The following is an 18,391-nucleotide window of genomic DNA, read 5'->3' as shown; positions in this document are numbered from 1 at the left end:
ATTTCAGTATAGCCCTTAGGCAGGGCAGCCAAAAATTGGGAGGCTCCACATTGTCCCTGGGTAGAGACGTGCATGAGGGCCTCAAAACATTAAGTGTCCATTTTAAGGAAGTGGGTGTATTTCAGTATAGCCCTTAAGCAGGGCAGCCAAAAATTGGGAGGCTCCACGTTGTCCCTGGGTAGAGACGTGCATGAGGGCCTCAAAACATTGTTCCCATTGCAAAGGAGCGGGTCTCCTGTCGTTGTAATGTCCATTCTGCAAAGAATGGGCGAAAAAATTTACCACTGGGGGTATACCTGAAACAAAGACCTAACTATTGTAACGGTCATCATGATGGCGCATGAGGAGAAGGAGGAGCAGTCCAGCGATTATCCAAAGTCGAGATGTGTACCCATGGGTGAGTGGAGGTACATGGCAAACTTTAAATTCCGCTCTCATTTGCTGGTGGTGTGGTGAAGTCTGGCCCAATCCAACCCTTGTTCATCTTTATCAGAGTCAGCCTGTCAGCATTTTCAGTTGACAGGCGGGTGCGTTTATCTGTAATGATTCCACCTGCGGCACTAAAAACACGCTCTGACAAAACGCTAGCAGCAGGGCAGGCCAGGACTTCCAAGGCGTAGAGAGCCAATTCATGCCACGTGTCCAGCTTGGATACCCAATAATTGTAAGGCACAGAGGAATGTCGGAGTACAGTTGTTCGATCTGCAAGGTACTCCTTCAGCATCTGGGCAAACTTAGGATTTCTTGTGGCACTACCCCGCACCTCAGGGGCTGTGGTACGTGAGGGGCTGAGAAAACTGTCCCACATCTTAAAGACTGTTCCCCTACCTCTGGCGGATTGGACTTGTGCCTCTCTCGGCTGTACGCCTCGGTTGTCCACTGATTCCTGACCTATGCCGCTAGCGTTTTGTGAGGGGAATGCTTTGCCTACTTCCGTGAGTATGGCCTTCCGAAACTGCTGCATTTTGGTTGACCTCTCCTCCACGGGAATAAGAGACAAAAAGTTCTCCTTGTAGCGTGGGTCTAACAGTGTTACCAACCAGTAATGATTGTCGGCCAAGATGTTCTTAACGCGAGGGTCACGAGACAGGCAGCTTACCATAAAGTCAGCCATGTGCGCCAGACTCTTAACAGCCAGGACTTCAGTAGCCTGACCAACAAGATGACTGAACATGCTGTCCTCCTCCTCCTCCTCCTCCTCCTCCTCCTCCTCATCTACCCTGTCCTCTGGCCAGCCACGCTGAATCGAGGATATGACTGGTGTGCATGTCATATCCTCAATTTGGCCGGAGAGTTGCTCCATGTCTTCATCCTCCTCCTCGTCATAGTCCTCCACTGCACGTTGTGATGAGACGAGGCTGGGCTGTGTGTTATCACCCACACCCACTACTGTTTCTTGCTGCAACTCATCGCGCTCCGCCTGCAATGCATCATGTTTGTTTTTCAGCAGGGACCGTTTTAGAAGGCAGAGTAGCGGTATGGTGACGCTAATAATGGCGTCATCACCACTCACCATCTTGGTGGAGTCCTCAAAGTTTTGGAGGATGGTACATAGGTCTGACATCCATCTCCACTCCTCAGGTGTTATGTGTGGAGTTTGACCCATTTCCCGACGGCTTAGGTGATGCAGGTACTCAACAACTGCCCTCTTCTGCTCACATATCCTGACCAACATGTGCAGAGTTGAATTCCAACGCGTGGGGACATCACACACCAGTCTGTGAGCCGGAAGATGCAAACGGCGCTGAAAGCCGGCAAGGCCGGCTGAAGCAGTAGGTGACTTTCGAAAATGTGCAGACAGGCGGCAAACTTTTACCAGCAGATCAGACAGCTCTGGGTATGACTTTATAAACCGCTGAACCACGAGGTTGAGCACATGGGCCACGCATGGAACATGTGTCAGCTGGCCTCGCCTCAAAGCCGCCACCAGGTTCCGGCCATTGTCACAAACGACCTTTCCTGGCTTTAGGTTCAGAGGTGTGAGCCAGTGATCTGCCTGCTGTTTCAGAGCTGTCCACAGCTCTTCTGCATTGTGGGGTTTGTCACCTATGCAGATTAGCTTCAGCACAGCCTGTTGCCGCTTCGCCGAGGCAGTGCTGCAGTGCTTCCAGCTTGTGACTGGTGTGGAGGGCACAGTGGATGAGGATGCGCAGGAGGAGGAGGAGGCTGAAGAGCATGACATTCCGGAGCTGTAGAGTGTGGGTGAAACACTGACTGAGGTAGGGCCTGCAAACCTTGGTGTGGGAAGGACGTGTTCCGTCCCTCGCTCAGACTGGGTCCCAGCTTCCACAATATTAACCCAGTGTGCCGTCAACGAGATGTAGCGGCCTTGCCCACAAGCACTTGTCCACGTGTCTGTGGTTAGGTGGACCTTGGGTGAAACAGCGTTGTTCAGGGCACGTGTGATGTTTTGTGACACGTGGTTATGCAACGCGGGGACGGCACACCGGGAGAAATAGTGGCGGCTGGGGACCGAGTAACGTGGGACAGCTGCCGCCATCAGGTCACGGAATGCTTCTGTCTCCACCAGCCTAAAAGGCAACATTTCCAGCGCAAGCAGTCGCGAAATGTTAGCATTTAGAACTGTGGCATGTGGGGTGTTGGCAGTGTATTTGCGCCTGCGTTCAAAGGTTTGCTGAATGGATAACTGAACGCTGCGCTGGGACAAGGACGTGCTTGATGATGGTGTTCTTTCTGCGTAGGCAACTGCAGGTGCAGGAGTGGAGGAGGCTTCTTCGCAGGCAGCATGGACAGAGGATTGGCTCGCATGCACAACCAGCGAAGACGTAGCAGTGACATCAGCAAGCACTGCTCCTCGACTCTGTTGTACTTCCCACAAAGTCGGGTGCTTGGCTGACATGTGCCTGATCATGCTGGTGGTGGTCAGGCTGCTAGTTTTGGTACCCCTGCTGATGCTGGCACGGCAGGTGTTGCAAATGGCCTTTTTTGAATCATCTGGATCCAACTTAAAAAACTGCCAGACTCGTGAAGACCTAACATTTGTACAGGCACCTTGTGTCGTCGTGTTGTTCCGGGGAACGGTTGCCTGACTTCTGCCTGGGGCCACCACCCTGCTTCTTACTGCCTGTTGTGATGCTACGCCTCCCTCCCCCTGTGCACTGCTGTCCTCGCTCTGCATATCCTCCTGCCAGGTTGGGTCAGTTACTGGATCATCCACCACGTCGTCTTCCTCTTCCGCACCCTGCTCCTCCTCCTGACTTGCTGACAATTGTGTCTCATCATCGTCCACCACTTGTTGAGACACGTTGCCAACTTCGTGAGAACGTGGCTGCTCAAATATTTGGCCATCTGTACAGACGATCTCCTCATGACCCACTTCAATATGAGCTGGCGAGAGGCCAGAATGTGTGAATGGAAACGTGAACAGCTCTTCCGAGTGTCCAAGTGTGGGATCATTAATGTCCGAGGAGGACGTGTACTCAGCCTGGTGGTAGGAAGGAGGATCAGGTTCAGAAATGTGCGGTGCAGTATCACGGCTACTGACACTTGACCGTGTGGAAGACAGAGTGTTTGTGGTGGTGCCAATCTGACTGGAAGCATTATCCGCTATCCAACTAACAACCTGTTGACACTGGTCTTGGTTCAAGAGCGGTGTACTGCTGCGGTCCACAAGAATTTGGGACAGGACGTGCGAGCGACTAGATGTGGCCCTTTGTTGTGGCGAAATTAGAGCTTGCCCACGACCTCGGCCTCTGCCTGCACCACCATCACGTCCACTTCCTTGTTCCTTGCCAATGCCCTTGCGCATTTTGCAATGCTGTGCACTGCTGACGTGTATATTCACTACTTGTGCGTTATATCAAAGTTTCTGGAAATTGCACACAAGTGCACCTGTACGCTGCCACCGACAGGCACACACGTGCGGTTTTTAAATGCAAGCACGGACGCACTAAGAACCTAACACAGGTTTTAGGAGCAAAAATTAAGAACTCTGACACTATCAGCCACTGCTGACTGACGTGTATTATACACTACACTTGTGCGTTATATAATAGTTTGGTAAAAACGCACACCAGTGCACCTGTACGCTGCCACCAACAGGCACACACGTGCGGTTTTAAAAACCAAGCACGGACGCAATAATAACCTAACACAGGTTTTAGGAGCAAAAATTAAGAACTCTGACACTATCAGCCACTGCTGACTGACGTGTATTATACACTACACTTGTGCGTTATATAATAGTTTGGTAAAAACGCACACCAGTGCACCTGTACGCTGCCACCAACAGGCACACACGTGCGGTTTTAAAAACCAAGCACGGACGCAATAATAACCTAACAGGTTTTTTTGGGGAGCGACAATTACAGTACAGACAAGTCAGACACTATCTGGACTGTTTTACACTGTGTACACCAGCCCCAGATATGAAGGCTGGTATACGGTCACCACTACCCTGCCTGCCTGCCTGTATACTGCTACAATAGTCCTGACAAGGACTCTTTTGGTCACTAGCCTGTATTCAGACCTGGCTATACCCTGCCTGTATATAGCAACAATAGTCCTGAGAAGGACTCTGCTACTGTACGCCGACCTGGCTATACCCTGCCTGCCTGTATACAACTAGAATAGTCCTGAGAAGGACTTTTGGTCACACTGTTTGCAGCCCTGCAACTGAAAAAGCTATAAAGGGCCGCAAAGCTTTCCCTGAATCAGCGACACTCTCCCTACACTCACTGTCAGAATAGCTGTGAGCAGAGCACAGCGCGCCGGCCTATATAAAGGCTCGGTGACGCTGTGCAGGCCGGCCAATCACTGCAATTCCACAACTAACAGGGCTGTGGCATTGCAGTGGTCTGCCAGCCAATCCCTGCATGAGGGCTGGCTCTCAAAAGAGCGCCAACATGCAGAAATGAAGACCACGAGTAAAGCACGAGTATCGCGAGATTACTCGGTCCCCGCCGAGCAGCCCGAGTACAGTGATACTCGTGCGAGTACCGAGTAGTGACAAGCATGCTCGCTCATCACTACATAGCACCTTTAAAATGGAGGAGATGCAGTAAAACCTTAACTGATGGGACATATAACAATCGCATACATTTGTATGTGACACCAACATAATAAAAAGAAATAAGGAAAACAAAGGTTGTTGGTGATCCATGATCTTTAATTATAAGGGATCTATTTACAGTTTTGACCTGGTAAAATACTGACTGTGCTACACAGTTTAATGCTACTCACAGCCCACAGTATGGTCGTCCCTCACATTCCCTATACAATATAATGCCCTCACAACCCCCTATTTAGTTTGATGTCCCCAAAGCTCAGGTATAATGTCTCCCACAGCCCCAGTATAATGTCTCCCACAGCCCCCAGTATAATGTCACCAACACTTTCTAGGTGCAGTATAATGTCTCTCACAGTCTCTGGTATAATGTCTTCCACAACCCCCCAATATAATGTCCCCCACAGCCCTAATACAATATAATGCCCCCCCACAGCCCTCTATATAGTATGATGGCCCCACAGCTCAGTTATAATGCCCCCCACAGCCCCAGTATAATGTCCCCCACAGCCCCCAGTATAATATCTTCAACAGCCCCCAATTTAATGTCCCCCATAGCCCCTATACAATATAATGCCGCCCATATCTCCCTATATAGTATGAAGTCCCCACAGCCCAGGTATAATGTCCCCCACAGACCCAATATAATGTCTCCCACAGCCCCAGTAAAATGTCCCTCACACTTCCTAGGCACAGTATAATGTCCCCCACACTCCCTAGGTACAGTATAATGTGCTCCTCAGCCCCCAGTATAATGTCCATCACTCCCAGCTTCTATACAATATAATGCCCCCCACAGCCTCCTATAGTGCCTTGTGAAAGTATTTGGCCCCCTTGAATTTTTCAACCTTTTCCCACATTTCAGGCTTCAAACATAAAGATAACTAATATTGCACGCCCCAATTTTCAGTTTTTTATTTATTACAAAAATTTAAAATAAGCAATAAATATAGTTCACCTTCACAATTGTGTCCCACTTGTTGTTGATTCTTCACCATAAAATTTACATTTTTTATCTTTATGTTTGAAGCCTGAAATGTGAGAAAAGGTTGAAAAATGCAAGGGGCCGAATACTTTCACAAGGCACTGTAGTATGATGCCTTCACAGCCCAGGTATAATGTCCATAACAGACCCAGCATAATGTCCCTCACAGATCTCCAGTATATGATGCACCTACATCCCTTGTATAATCATACATACATACATACATACATATATATGTGGCGCCCCTGACCTGGTCAGGCACCACTGAGTACTGCACCCATGCTGGGGACAGTACAACACAGATAATTCAGAAGGCTGACCGGGGTGTGGTTACACAGGTTACACAGGCGCATAGTAATCAGGTCTCCCACATTGACCTTTGAAGGGACCCCTGGGGAATCCAGGAGGGGGCGTGGTCTCCATCTCCACTCAAGGGGTGTGGTAAAGAGCCTGGTTGCTAAGTTGCAGTGGCAGGCACAGAGGGGAGGGAGTAATGAGCCAGTCAGTCAGTGAAGCTCAGGGAGAGGAGTCACAAGGAGGAGACCTGGAGGCTGTCACTAGTCAGACACCGCAGGTTCATTGGTTACTGACGGGGGAGAACGGTCACCTGGGAGTGCCGCCCGAAATCCACCCAAGGCTGGAGTGCAAAGGGGTGGCTGAGTACGGGGACTGCCAGGTGAGGACCAGGCCCGCACGGAGTTACAGGTCCCCAGAGCAGGGGCCCATTCCATTGGCCTGCTCAACCTGCAGGTGGGGGTACTTCATACCCTCCACCATAACACCACAGAGTCCAGATCCACGTAGCAACGAGTGGGCCCATAATTCACAAGAGGCAAGTAGCTCGAGTGACCTGGTCCAGGCTACAAGCAGACGGGCCGAAAAAGGGGAGAATAGGCAGCAGCAACTTCCCTGGATGACCCCGTAGGACTACAAGTCTGGGTCACCACAAAAACACAAGGGCTAGGAAGGCGAGTCAGTGGCCACCCTCACAAGTCAGCCGGAAGGAATTCCTAGTTCCACCTGGTTATCACGGCTTCGCCCGGGTAACTCACCCCTGCCATCTGACGTGAGTAAAAACCCTGAAAGACATTCTTGCTGTGCGTAATGTCATTCAGTCATTCTGCGACCTGTGGTTCCACAAACCTACACCGGGCCCTAGGGCCAGCCTCACTCTCGGGAGTTTATCACATCTAACTGCACCTACCATCAGCCCCAGTGTCTGCAGTGGCGGTCGCCCTAACCGCAATACCGAGAGTGGCGCCACGAATCCTATAGAAGACAACCTACCTGTGACCAGAAGGACCCAGGATGCGCCGTCCCTGAAGACCCTGAGACGACCTGAAGGTAACGTGGTGGCACACATATACATATATATATATATATATATATATATATATATATATATATTTGCATTATTCTGTCTGTCTGTCTTGCTCCAAAATTACATCATTACAGTGACAACCGTCGCATTGGCCGCTTGGCTCAGCCCGGCCATGGCCCCCACACACTGTGCCCGCACGGCCACGGCCCCCGCACACATTGGGCACCTATACACCTGCCCCCCAGGACTACTCCACCTTTTAGACACCTCTCCCCCAGGACTACTCCACCTATTAGACACCTCCTCCCCAGGACTACTCCACCTATTAGACACCTCCCCCCAGGACTACGCCACCTATTAGACACCTCCACCCCAGAACTAATCCACCTATTAGACACCTCCCCCCAGGACTACTCCACCTATTAGACACCTCCCCCCAGGACTACACCTATTAGACACCTCCCCCCAGGACTACTCCACCTATTAGACACCTACCCCCCAGGACTACTCCACCTATTAGACACCTACCCCCCAGGACTACTCCCCCTACTAATCACAAAAAAGAAATTCTCAAAAAATTTGGCTAAAACGTTTTTACTTTTATTAAACAAATAATTAACATACAAACATAGAAATAGATAAAATTCAAATACAAAAGCTGCTAATACCAGTACTGTGGTGGATTACTTCATACAATACATACATCTCATTATTATAAGCGTGATCTAATTATAGCATCAGTATGTAAATTATATTGTTGAGATATATATGTGACGCCCTGGGCAAGCCAGGGGTCACAGGTAATGACACCACCACACCCTACACCCCGGATAGGTACACCAAGCTACACCAGAAATCCTTGTTGCCTTCCTCCAGGGGCTGATGTCCACACCAGGGGGTGGGCCAGGCGGTTGGCTCCACCCACCGAGGAGTTCACAGTCCTGGAGGCGGGAAAACCAGGCAGAACAGTTTGGAAAAGAGAAAGATTAGGTTGGGAGTTGAAGTGAAGTGGTAGAGGAGCAAGAGAGAGGAGTTAAGGTGGAAGAGAAAGTGACAGTTGAAAGCCTGAAGTCGGTCCGGGTGTGTGCCCCGGACTGAGACAGCAAGGTCAGCAGACGGTGGTGACCGTCTGCAGGAGAGGCTAATCGGAGGTTGCCGAAAGGACCATGGACGGGTGGTGGCCCGGCGGTACCGGACCGGTATACGAAGAGAAGCCAGCACCATTGGCAGGGGCCTTTTGGATCCCGGCAAGGCTAGGAGTCGCCGTGAATTTGCCAAATCCGTCAGTGAAGGGGACCTCCGGGTCTCCCAACAACTAAGTCCCGATTGAAGGCAACAGTCCAACCGTAGGAGAATGACACCGCCACCGCCAAGGCACCAGTTTCTCAGGGCCAGCGCCTGCGGGCAAAGAGGGGCTCCTCTGGCCCATATCCAAGTCGGGGAGTGGGTTACCGGTGGGAATCCATCGCTACCAACATTACACTAGGTGCAGGGACAGAGACCGTCACCGCCAACTACCGGGGAAAAGCAACAGCAGCTGTCCGTGGGAACCATCTTTCCAGCCATGTGTTTTACCGAGAACTGTGTCAACGTCTCAGGCTGAGTGAGTACCACCGTGCCGTGCGGCACAGCGCTGCCTCCGCGACCCTGCACCTCACCAGGCCCCGCACCCGGCCTGCCATCCATCCCAACCCCATCACCGGGCCCCGGGACAACCAACCCCCTACCCACGGAGGGGAGGAATAACAACCTAGCTGCTCCCTGTCACCGCTCCCGGGATTCCCGTACAGAGCAGCGGTGGTGTCCACACAATCACCACAACCGTGGGTGGCGTCACGGACAATAAATCCCCAAAACCAATCCCCTTTTCACTCACGGGCGAGGAGCGCCGCTCGAGTCCCCGGGATCCGGCTCATCGCTCGAGCCACCGAGCAGCAGAGGCCGCAGCAGCAGCGGCAGCCGGACCCGAGCAGTGGGAGAGCGCAGCGTCCCCTCCTCCGCCCGCGACATATATATATACAGTTAGGTCCAGAAATATTTGGACAGTGACACAAGTTTTGTTATTTTAGCTGTTTACAAAAACATGTTCAGAAATACAATTATATATATAATATGGGCTGAAAGTGCACTCTCCCAGCTGCAATATGAGAGTTTTCACATCCAAATCGGAGAAAGGGTTTAGGAATCATAGCTCTGTAATGCATAGCCTCCTCTTTTTCAAGGGACCAAAAGTAATTGGACAAGGGACTCTAAGGGCTGCAATTAACTCTGAAGGCGTCTCCCTCGTTAACCTGTAATCAATGAAGTATTTAAAAGGTCTGGGGTTGATTACAGGTGTGTGGTTTTGCATTTGGAAGCTGTTGCTGTGACCAGACAACATGCGGTCTAAGGAACTCTCAATTGAGGTGAACCAGAACATCCTGAGGCTGAAAAAAAAGAAAAAATCCATCAGAGAGATAGCAGTCATGCTTGGAGTAGCAAAATCAACAGTCGGGTACATTCTGAGAAAAAAGGAATTGACTGGTGAGCTTGGGAACTCAAAAAGGCCTGGGCGTCCACGGATGACAACAGTGGTGGATGACCGCCGCATACTTTCTTTGGTGAAGAAGAACCCGTTCACAACATCAACTGAAATCCAGAACACTCTCAGTGAAGTAGGTGTATCTGTCTCTAAGTCAACAGTAAAGAGAAGACTCCATGAAAGTAAATACAAAGGGTTCACATCTAGATGCAAACCATTCATCAATTCCAAAAATAGACAGGCCAGAGTTAAATTTGCTGAAAAACACCTCATGAAGCCAGCTCAGTTCTGGAAAAGCATTCTATGGACAGATGAGACAAAGATCAACCTGTACCAGAATGATGGGAAGAAAAAAGTCTGGAGAAGAAAGGGAACGGCACATGATCCAAGGCACACCACATCCTCTGTAAAACATGGTGGAGGCAACGTGATGGCATGGGCATGCATGGCTTTCAATGGCACTGGGTCACTTGTGTTTATTGATGACATAACAGCAGACAAGAGTAGCCGGATGAATTCTGAAGTGTACCGGGATATACTTTCAGCCCAGATTCAGCCAAATGCCGCAAAGTTGATCGGACAGCGCTTCATAGTACAGATGAACAATGACCCCAAGCATACAGCCAAAGCTACCCAGGAGTTCATGAGTGCTAAAAAGTGGAACATTCTGCAATGGCCAAGTCAATCACCAGATCTTAACCCAATTGAGCATGCATTTCACTTGCTCAAATCCAGACTTAAGACGGAAAGACCCACAAACAAGCAAGACCTGAAGGCTGCGGCTGTAAAGGCCTGGCGAAGCATTAAGAAGGAGGAAACCCAGCGTTTGGTGATGTCCATGGGTTCCAGACTTAAGGCAGTGATTGCCTCCAAAGGATTCGCAACAAAATATTGAAAATAAAAATATTTTGTTTGGGTTTGGTTTATTTGTCCAATTACGTTTGACCTCCTAAAATGTGGAGTGTTTGTAAAGAAATGTGTACAATTCCTACAATTTCTATCAGATATTTTTGTTCAAACCTTCAAATTAAACGTTACAATCTGCACTTGAATTCTGTTGTAGAGATTTCATTTCAAATCCAATGTGGTGGCATGCAGAGCCCAACTCGCGAAAATTGTGTCACTGTCCAAATATTTCTGGACCTAACTGTATATATATATATATATATATATATATAGTTGCCAGTCTACACCAGCGTACGCATATTGGATAAAGTGCAAGTTTGTACCTTTGAATTATTATCAGCTGCACAAATGCAGTCGTATACTGTGCAAGCCGCAAGCAGAGAATATATATAGCTATAAACAAAAACTATGTGCACAGATTAATAGTATATAATACAATGAAGTTTTAATTATCTATAAATGTGCAAACAGATACTATGCAAACTGCACAGCAGTAGTAAAAACATTATAATCTGAGCACAAAGATTTGTACCTTTAAATTATTATCAGCTGCACAAATGCAGTCATATTCTGTGCAAGCTGCAAGCAGAGAATATATAGCTATAAGCAAGAACTATGTGCACAGACTAATATCATATAATACAAAGAGGTTTTAATCAGCTATAGATGTGCAAACAGGCACTGTGCAAACTGCACAGCAGTAGTGAAAATATATTATAGTCTGAGCACTAGTGATGTGTCGGTCGCCAACGATCCGACACAAAAATCCGGCTCCCTGCTGTGAGCGACAGGAGCCGGATCACCAGTGTGAGCTGCTAAAATATCTAAACGGCTCTTTTTGCCGTCAAAACCCCGCCCACCCGCGGCTAAACTCCGCCTACTCAGCAATCTAATTGGGCGCTTGCAAGTTGGTGGGGCTTAGCCGCGGGTGGGCGGGGCTTTTTCGGCGTTACTATAATCTTAAATATGTGTTCACCTGCGGTGAACACATATTGAATAAGGAGCCGAGAACGAGCTTTTTGGTGAACGGAGCCATAGGAACCGGATCACTAAAAAGAGCCAGATTGCCCATCACTACTTAGCACATAAATAGCAGGTATCCAGGATAGAGACTGCTTTGCTTACAAAAGGAGTACTTCCACCACGTCTGGTCACCTCAACATCTGTTTCAAAAATGGTATCTTTGTCAGGAGGTGTGGTCTCAGGTCTAACATGTTAGGTTTATAAAGGGCAACCAGCCAGTCATTATCATGTGATTAGATCATGTGTCTATGTACTCAGCTGCATTCATTAACATAGCAGCTAGAGCAGTGTGTCAGCGTGACGTTAGTATATTTAATGATACAGCATTCCAGCCTATCAACAACGCAGATTAACCTTGCGTTCCACCACATTAATAAGTGGAGCGCACACGTGGTATATCAATAGCGATTCTAAGATCGTGTGAGGGAGTTTGCACGGCGCATGCGCGCTGAGCCGTGCTCCGTGCAGTGAAGTGCCAAGCCTTGGACTGACGGAGGGAAGCATTTCCCGTAGCTTAGCGACCAGGCAGACGCACTCGCTCCTATTATGCCGAAGCACACAGGCACCTCCCAGAGGACAGGCTCAAGGGAATGCGCTCCTCACTCACAATAGATCTCAAACAGTGCCAATTAGATATCAACATATGTAAGAATAGATCAATGAGTATCTCGGTATGGAACTAGCTAAAGGCAAGCATTCATTAAAGTGGCAAAACATATAATGGATTTAAAGGAGAACTGCATGTATATTTAGAGAAACATTTAATAAATATGATGCATATATGGTCATCCTACACATGCAATAATATAATGCAAGCATAAAAACTAGTCATAAACTGTAATTACAAAAAACGTATTATAGACAAACATTGGCATTGTAAGAGATGTTTTTTTTTTTTTAAAAAAAGGATGTCACGGCTTTCACAGATTTCATTCTGAGAGACAATGGATTTTATAACAGCATATAGCAGAGAGATCTGAAAAAATATATATACATAAAAAATTAAAACCAATACTGATAAAAACCTACAAGTTAAAATATCCCAATCTCACTTAGGATTATGTCTATATTGAACAAATAGAATAGTAGGTCTATGTTATGTGGTTTTTTAGAGAAAAAATATATTTAGAGAAAATGCGTTTGATCACAAATGTTCACGGTATTTTGTTATTCACAGAAAAGAGGCAAATCCAAAATTCTCACTTAGCCCCTTGGGAGACACTGTGTTTAATCTGTATATCCATCGACTTTCTGTCTGGGATAAGACTTTAAACAAGTCTCCACCTCTATTACCCAGAGAGACTTGGTCAATGGCCATAAAATACAGTTTAAAGGCATCAGAATTGTGACAGATTTTAAAATGTTTTGCCAACGTTTTTAATTGCTCAAAGGTTTGTGCTGCCTTAGCCTTCTCTATATCACGTATGTGCTCTCAAACTCTGATTTTGAGTTCTCTGGTAGTCATACCAACATAGATTTTTTTGCAAGGGCATGTCGCGTAATATATGACCCCTTTGGAGGCACAGGTCATGTGATGGAGAATCTGGTAGATCCGGGTGCCATCAGAGTTTGAAAAAGTCTTACTTTTTATTAAATTCTGATCTGCCTTGCATGTTCTGCAAGGAAAAAAGCCTTGATTTTCAGAAGGTAATTTGTGTTTCGGAACGGCCACATAGTGACTCTTGACTAGTAAGTCACCCAAGTTTTTGGCTCGCCTGGCTGTAATCATAGGTTTGGGAGACAGAATTTTCTTTAAGATGGGATCTGTGAAGAGTATGTTCCAATGCTTATTAATAATGGAACGAAAGTCATCCCACTGACTGTTGAAGGTAGTAATTAGTCTCACACAGTCATTGGCCTTCCCTTTGTGTGGCTTGTCACGATACAACAAATCATCTTTTAACGCTTTTTTTGCTTTATTAAAGCCATATCGTATCGTCCGATGGCTGTATCCACGGGCTCTAAATCTCTCAGAGCTTTCTCGACTGTTGCCACCTATTAGACACCTCCCTCCCAGGACTACACCACCTATTAGACACCTCCCCCCCAGGACTACTCCACCTATTAGACACCTTCCCCCAGGACTACTACACCTATTAGACTCCTCCCCCCAGGACTACTCCTACTATTAGACTCCTCTCCCCCCAGGACTACTCCTCCTATTAGACTCCTCCCCCCCAGGACTACTCCTACTATTACACTCCTCTCCCCCCAGGACTACTCCTCCTATTATCCTCCTCTCCCCCCAGGACTACTCCTCCTATTATCCTCCTCTCTCCCCAGGACTACTCCTTCTATTATTCTCCTCTCCCACTAGGACTACTCCTCCTATTATCCTCCTCTCCCCCAGGACTAATCCTCCTATTATACTCCTCACCTCCAGGACTACTCCTCCTATTATACTCCTCTCACCCCAGGACTACTCCTCCTATTATCCTCCTCTCTCCCCAGAACTACTCCTTCTATTATTCTCCTCTCCCACCAGGACTACTCCTCCTATTATACTCCTTTCCCCCCAGGACTACTCCTCCTATTATACTCCTCACCTCCAGGACTACTCCTCCTATTATACTCCTCTTCCCCCAGGACTACTCCTCCTATTATCCTCCTCTCTCCCCAGGACTACTCCTCCTATTATCCTCCTCTCCCCCAGGACTACTCATCCTATTATACTCATCACCTCCAGGACTACTCCTCCTATTATACTCCTCTCCCCCCAGGACTACTCCTCCTATTATCCTCCTCTCTCCCCAGAACTACTCCTTCTATTATTCTCCTCTCCCACCAGGACTACTCCTCCTATTATACTCCTTTCCCCCCAGGACTACTCCTCCTATTATACTCCTCACCTCCAGGACTACTCCTCCTATTATACTCCTCTTCCCCCAGGACTACTCCTCCTATTATCCTCCTCTCTCCCCAGGACTACTCCTCCTATTATCCTCCTCTCCCCCAGGACTACTCATCCTATTATACTCATCACCTCCAGGACTACTCCTCCTATTATACTCCTCTCCCCCCAGGACTACTCCTTCTATTATACTCCTCTCTCCCCAGGAGTACTCCTCCTATTATACTCCTCTCTCCCCAAGACTACTCATCCTATTATCCTCATCTCCCCCCAGGACTACTCCTCCTATTATGCTCATCACCTCCAGGACTACTCCTCCTATTATACTCCTTTCTCCCCAGGACTACTCCTCCTATTATACTCCTCTCTCCCCAGGACTACTCCTCCAACACACACACACTGCACAAAACATACCTCCCCCCACCCACACAAACCACGCAACACACACAGCACCACACACACACAACGCTGCAGACACACAGCGCTCCACAAGCAACGCAACACACAATGCAACACACAAACAACACCGCTCTCACACACCCCCACACAACACCCAGAACATTTACAGGGCCCTACACAAACAATTGGTAACTACACACAACAACCTCTATATATATAACAAAAATCATACACATATATGGTTCCCCTGTCCGTGGCTGCTCCGCTCACTCCCCCTCCTCTGCGTCCTCCATGCCTCCCACATGCCGGCTCCGGCATCCTCCTGCGATCCAGGACACGCTGTCTGGCTCCCCTGCATCTCCTTCATAGCGTCCTGTACTGGCCTCTGGCACCCGAGCCTCACGCATGCGCATTAGGGCGCGCGCGCGCTCACTTACCTTGTCTTAAAGGGCCAGCGTCCCGGGAACAGGATATAACAAGATACAGGTACAGGGTATATAAGACTTCCCTTTTCTGGTGGGCGGTGCCTGATCAAGGTGTTCCCCAAGCTAGGTGCTCAGGTCCCCTTGTGCTTTGTCTCTCCGTTAACCCTGTCTCATCCACAAACTCCGTCCGCTGGTCCTGACTACCGGTTCTCCAAGAAGTGTCCCGGTGACCGTCTGCTGAGGATCCCTCATCTTCCGTCAGCCTATTTCCCGTCACCGATCCCCGGCTCCACCTGGTACATCCGCCTGCTCGGCTCACAGGACCCGGACCCCGTCTGCTGTTCCTACCCGGCACCTGAACCCTGTTCCCACCATCCATCCTGCCCACGGTGCCTTTGGACTCAGAGACATTCCCTGCAAATCCCTAAAGGACTCGTACCCCTAGTGTTCCAGCTGCCGTGCATCTAGGCCCTCTGGTGGGGTGATCGTACAGTCCCTGTATAGGGGTTAGCTTCGGGTTGCCTCACTGGGGGAGTCCGGTGCATGGTCTAGTGAATCCACCACCAGGACATTACACACACGCATACACACATACAGTATATTATAGATATATATATATATATATATATATATATAATGATATTCCCACAGCCCCCATTCAATGGCAAAATAATATAAGAAAAATGTAAAAACAGTTTATACTCAGCTAATCCAGGCTCCCCATCCAGCGCATCCTCCATCTCTTCTTCTATCTGGTACATGTGAGAGGTAAGCAGAGACAATAATGGTTCATACACGGTATTGTAGGTAAGTATAAGGATTATATAATTCATACACGAAGGAGAAATAGGTGGTCACACAGATAGAACAATCAGTGAATACAAGAGACATTAACAACAAGAAAACAGTCATGAAGGTCGCACAAGGCAATAGTATAAAACCATGGTTTTCATTGACATATATAATACAAGATGGACGCAAGATGTCCTTACTATGTGAAATAAGAAAGGGAGCAAAACACACAATTATAAAAGCATGGTGTGTAAGGTAGATAGAATAATTAGTGACCACCACAGAGTGACAGCACAAAAAGTAACAAGGCCAGTGTTAAAAACAATGGAGTTGGTGTATTATGACTAGAGATGAGCCACCCTCCTAGAGTTCGAGTTCGGTTCGTCGAACGGTGCCTCGTTTGACGAACTGTTCGACGAACCTCTCGAACTTCATTGAAAACAATGGGAGGAAATCACAAACACATAGAAACACATTAGAAATGTACACATACAGTTAATAAACACTGACATAAAACTTACCTGTCCCCGCGATCCATCCTGCACTCTGTCTCCCGCAGCTTTCCATCAGATAATCGCTGCGTCCTCCCGGTAATCAGCACTGATGACAAGACCTACCGTGACGTCAAAATAGCATGTGACCAGTCACGTGTCTATTATCTCATTGGCTACAGACTGGTCACATGGCTTTGACGTCATGCTAGGACCTGTCAGTGCATCTCTCCGGTACATGGTGCACGTTTGTGTATTGCCGTGTACCGGCGACATTCTCTGGCACATGGTCTACTCCCCTTTCGGCTTCCCAGGTTCCGTTATTGACCTGCTGACACAGCGGGTCAATAATGGAGATCACCGTTGCCATAGCAACGCGCCTGTTAGCGGTGGCGTCACCGCTAACAGCACGCCGCAGCACCGGGAATCACGTGATCGGAGCACCGTTGCTATGGTAATCCGTCTGTCAGCGGTGACTGATTACTCACGGAGTGAAAAGCCTGCACGGGGAGCAGCAGTGTCTTTCTCCCATGCAGTGCTGTTGATGGAGCAGAGCTGCATGGGCTGAAGGAGAAAGAAGACAAAAGACCATGGATCGTGGAGGGATGCGAGGGAGTAATAAACATGTAGTCTCTAAGTGTATCTGTGTATTTATTTCTATTAAAGTAATTTTTCTCTGTGTGGTGTCTTTTTTAACCCTTTATTGGAGATTCTTAGGGGCTGGGTCAAACTTGCGTGACATTAAGAATCTCTGGCTTAATACTAGCTAGTAAAACAAAGCTAGTATTAACTCATTATTACCCAGTGAGCCACCGGCATCAGGGCAGCTGGAAGAGATGAATACAGCGCCAGAAGATGGCGCTTCTATCAGAGCGCCATTTTCTGGGGCGGCTGCGCACTGCAATTCGCAGCATAGGGGCCCAGAAAGCTTGGGCTAACCTGTGCTATGGATCCAATTCTCAGCTGCCTAGTTGTACCCGGCTGGACACAAAAATGGGGCGAAACCGACGTCGGTTTTTTTTTTTTAATTATTTCATGAAATTCATGAAATAATTAAAAAAAGGGCTTCCCTATATTTTTAGTTCCCAGCCGGGTACAAATAGGCAGCTGGGGGTTGGGGGCAGCCCGTACCTGCCTGCTGTACCTGGCTAGCATACAAAAATATGGCGAAGCTCACGTGATTTTTTTGGTACTTTTTTGGCAAAAAAAATAAAAAATGCTTCCCTGGATATTCCATTGCCAGTGAAGGTAACACCAAGCAGTGGGGGTTAGCAGCCAGTAGCTGCTTGGATTACCCTTAGCTAGCAATACAAAAAAATGCAGCCGGAGCCCATATATATTTTTTTAATTATTTATTTAAATAACTAAAAACAAAAAGGGCTTCCCTGTATTTTTATTGCTGGACATCACAGTGCTGTAAAAATAAATCTTTAAAAAAAATGACGTATTTTTGATTCTCAGCGCAGATAAAACAGACAGCTACTGGTTGCCACCCCCATCTGCCTGGCCTTACCTTGGCTGGCAATCAAAATACAGGGAAGTCCATACATTTTTTTTATTTAAAAAAATAGTTAAAAAAAAAAATGACGTTGGGTCTGCCCATTTTTGATAGCTAGCTAGGGTAAAGCAGACGGCTGTAGCCTGAAAACCA

This window comes from Anomaloglossus baeobatrachus, chromosome 3 (assembly GCF_048569485.1).
Source record: "Anomaloglossus baeobatrachus isolate aAnoBae1 chromosome 3, aAnoBae1.hap1, whole genome shotgun sequence".
Classification (NCBI taxonomy): Eukaryota; Metazoa; Chordata; class Amphibia; order Anura; family Aromobatidae; genus Anomaloglossus; species Anomaloglossus baeobatrachus.
Note: the sequence above shows the minus strand (reverse complement) of the source record.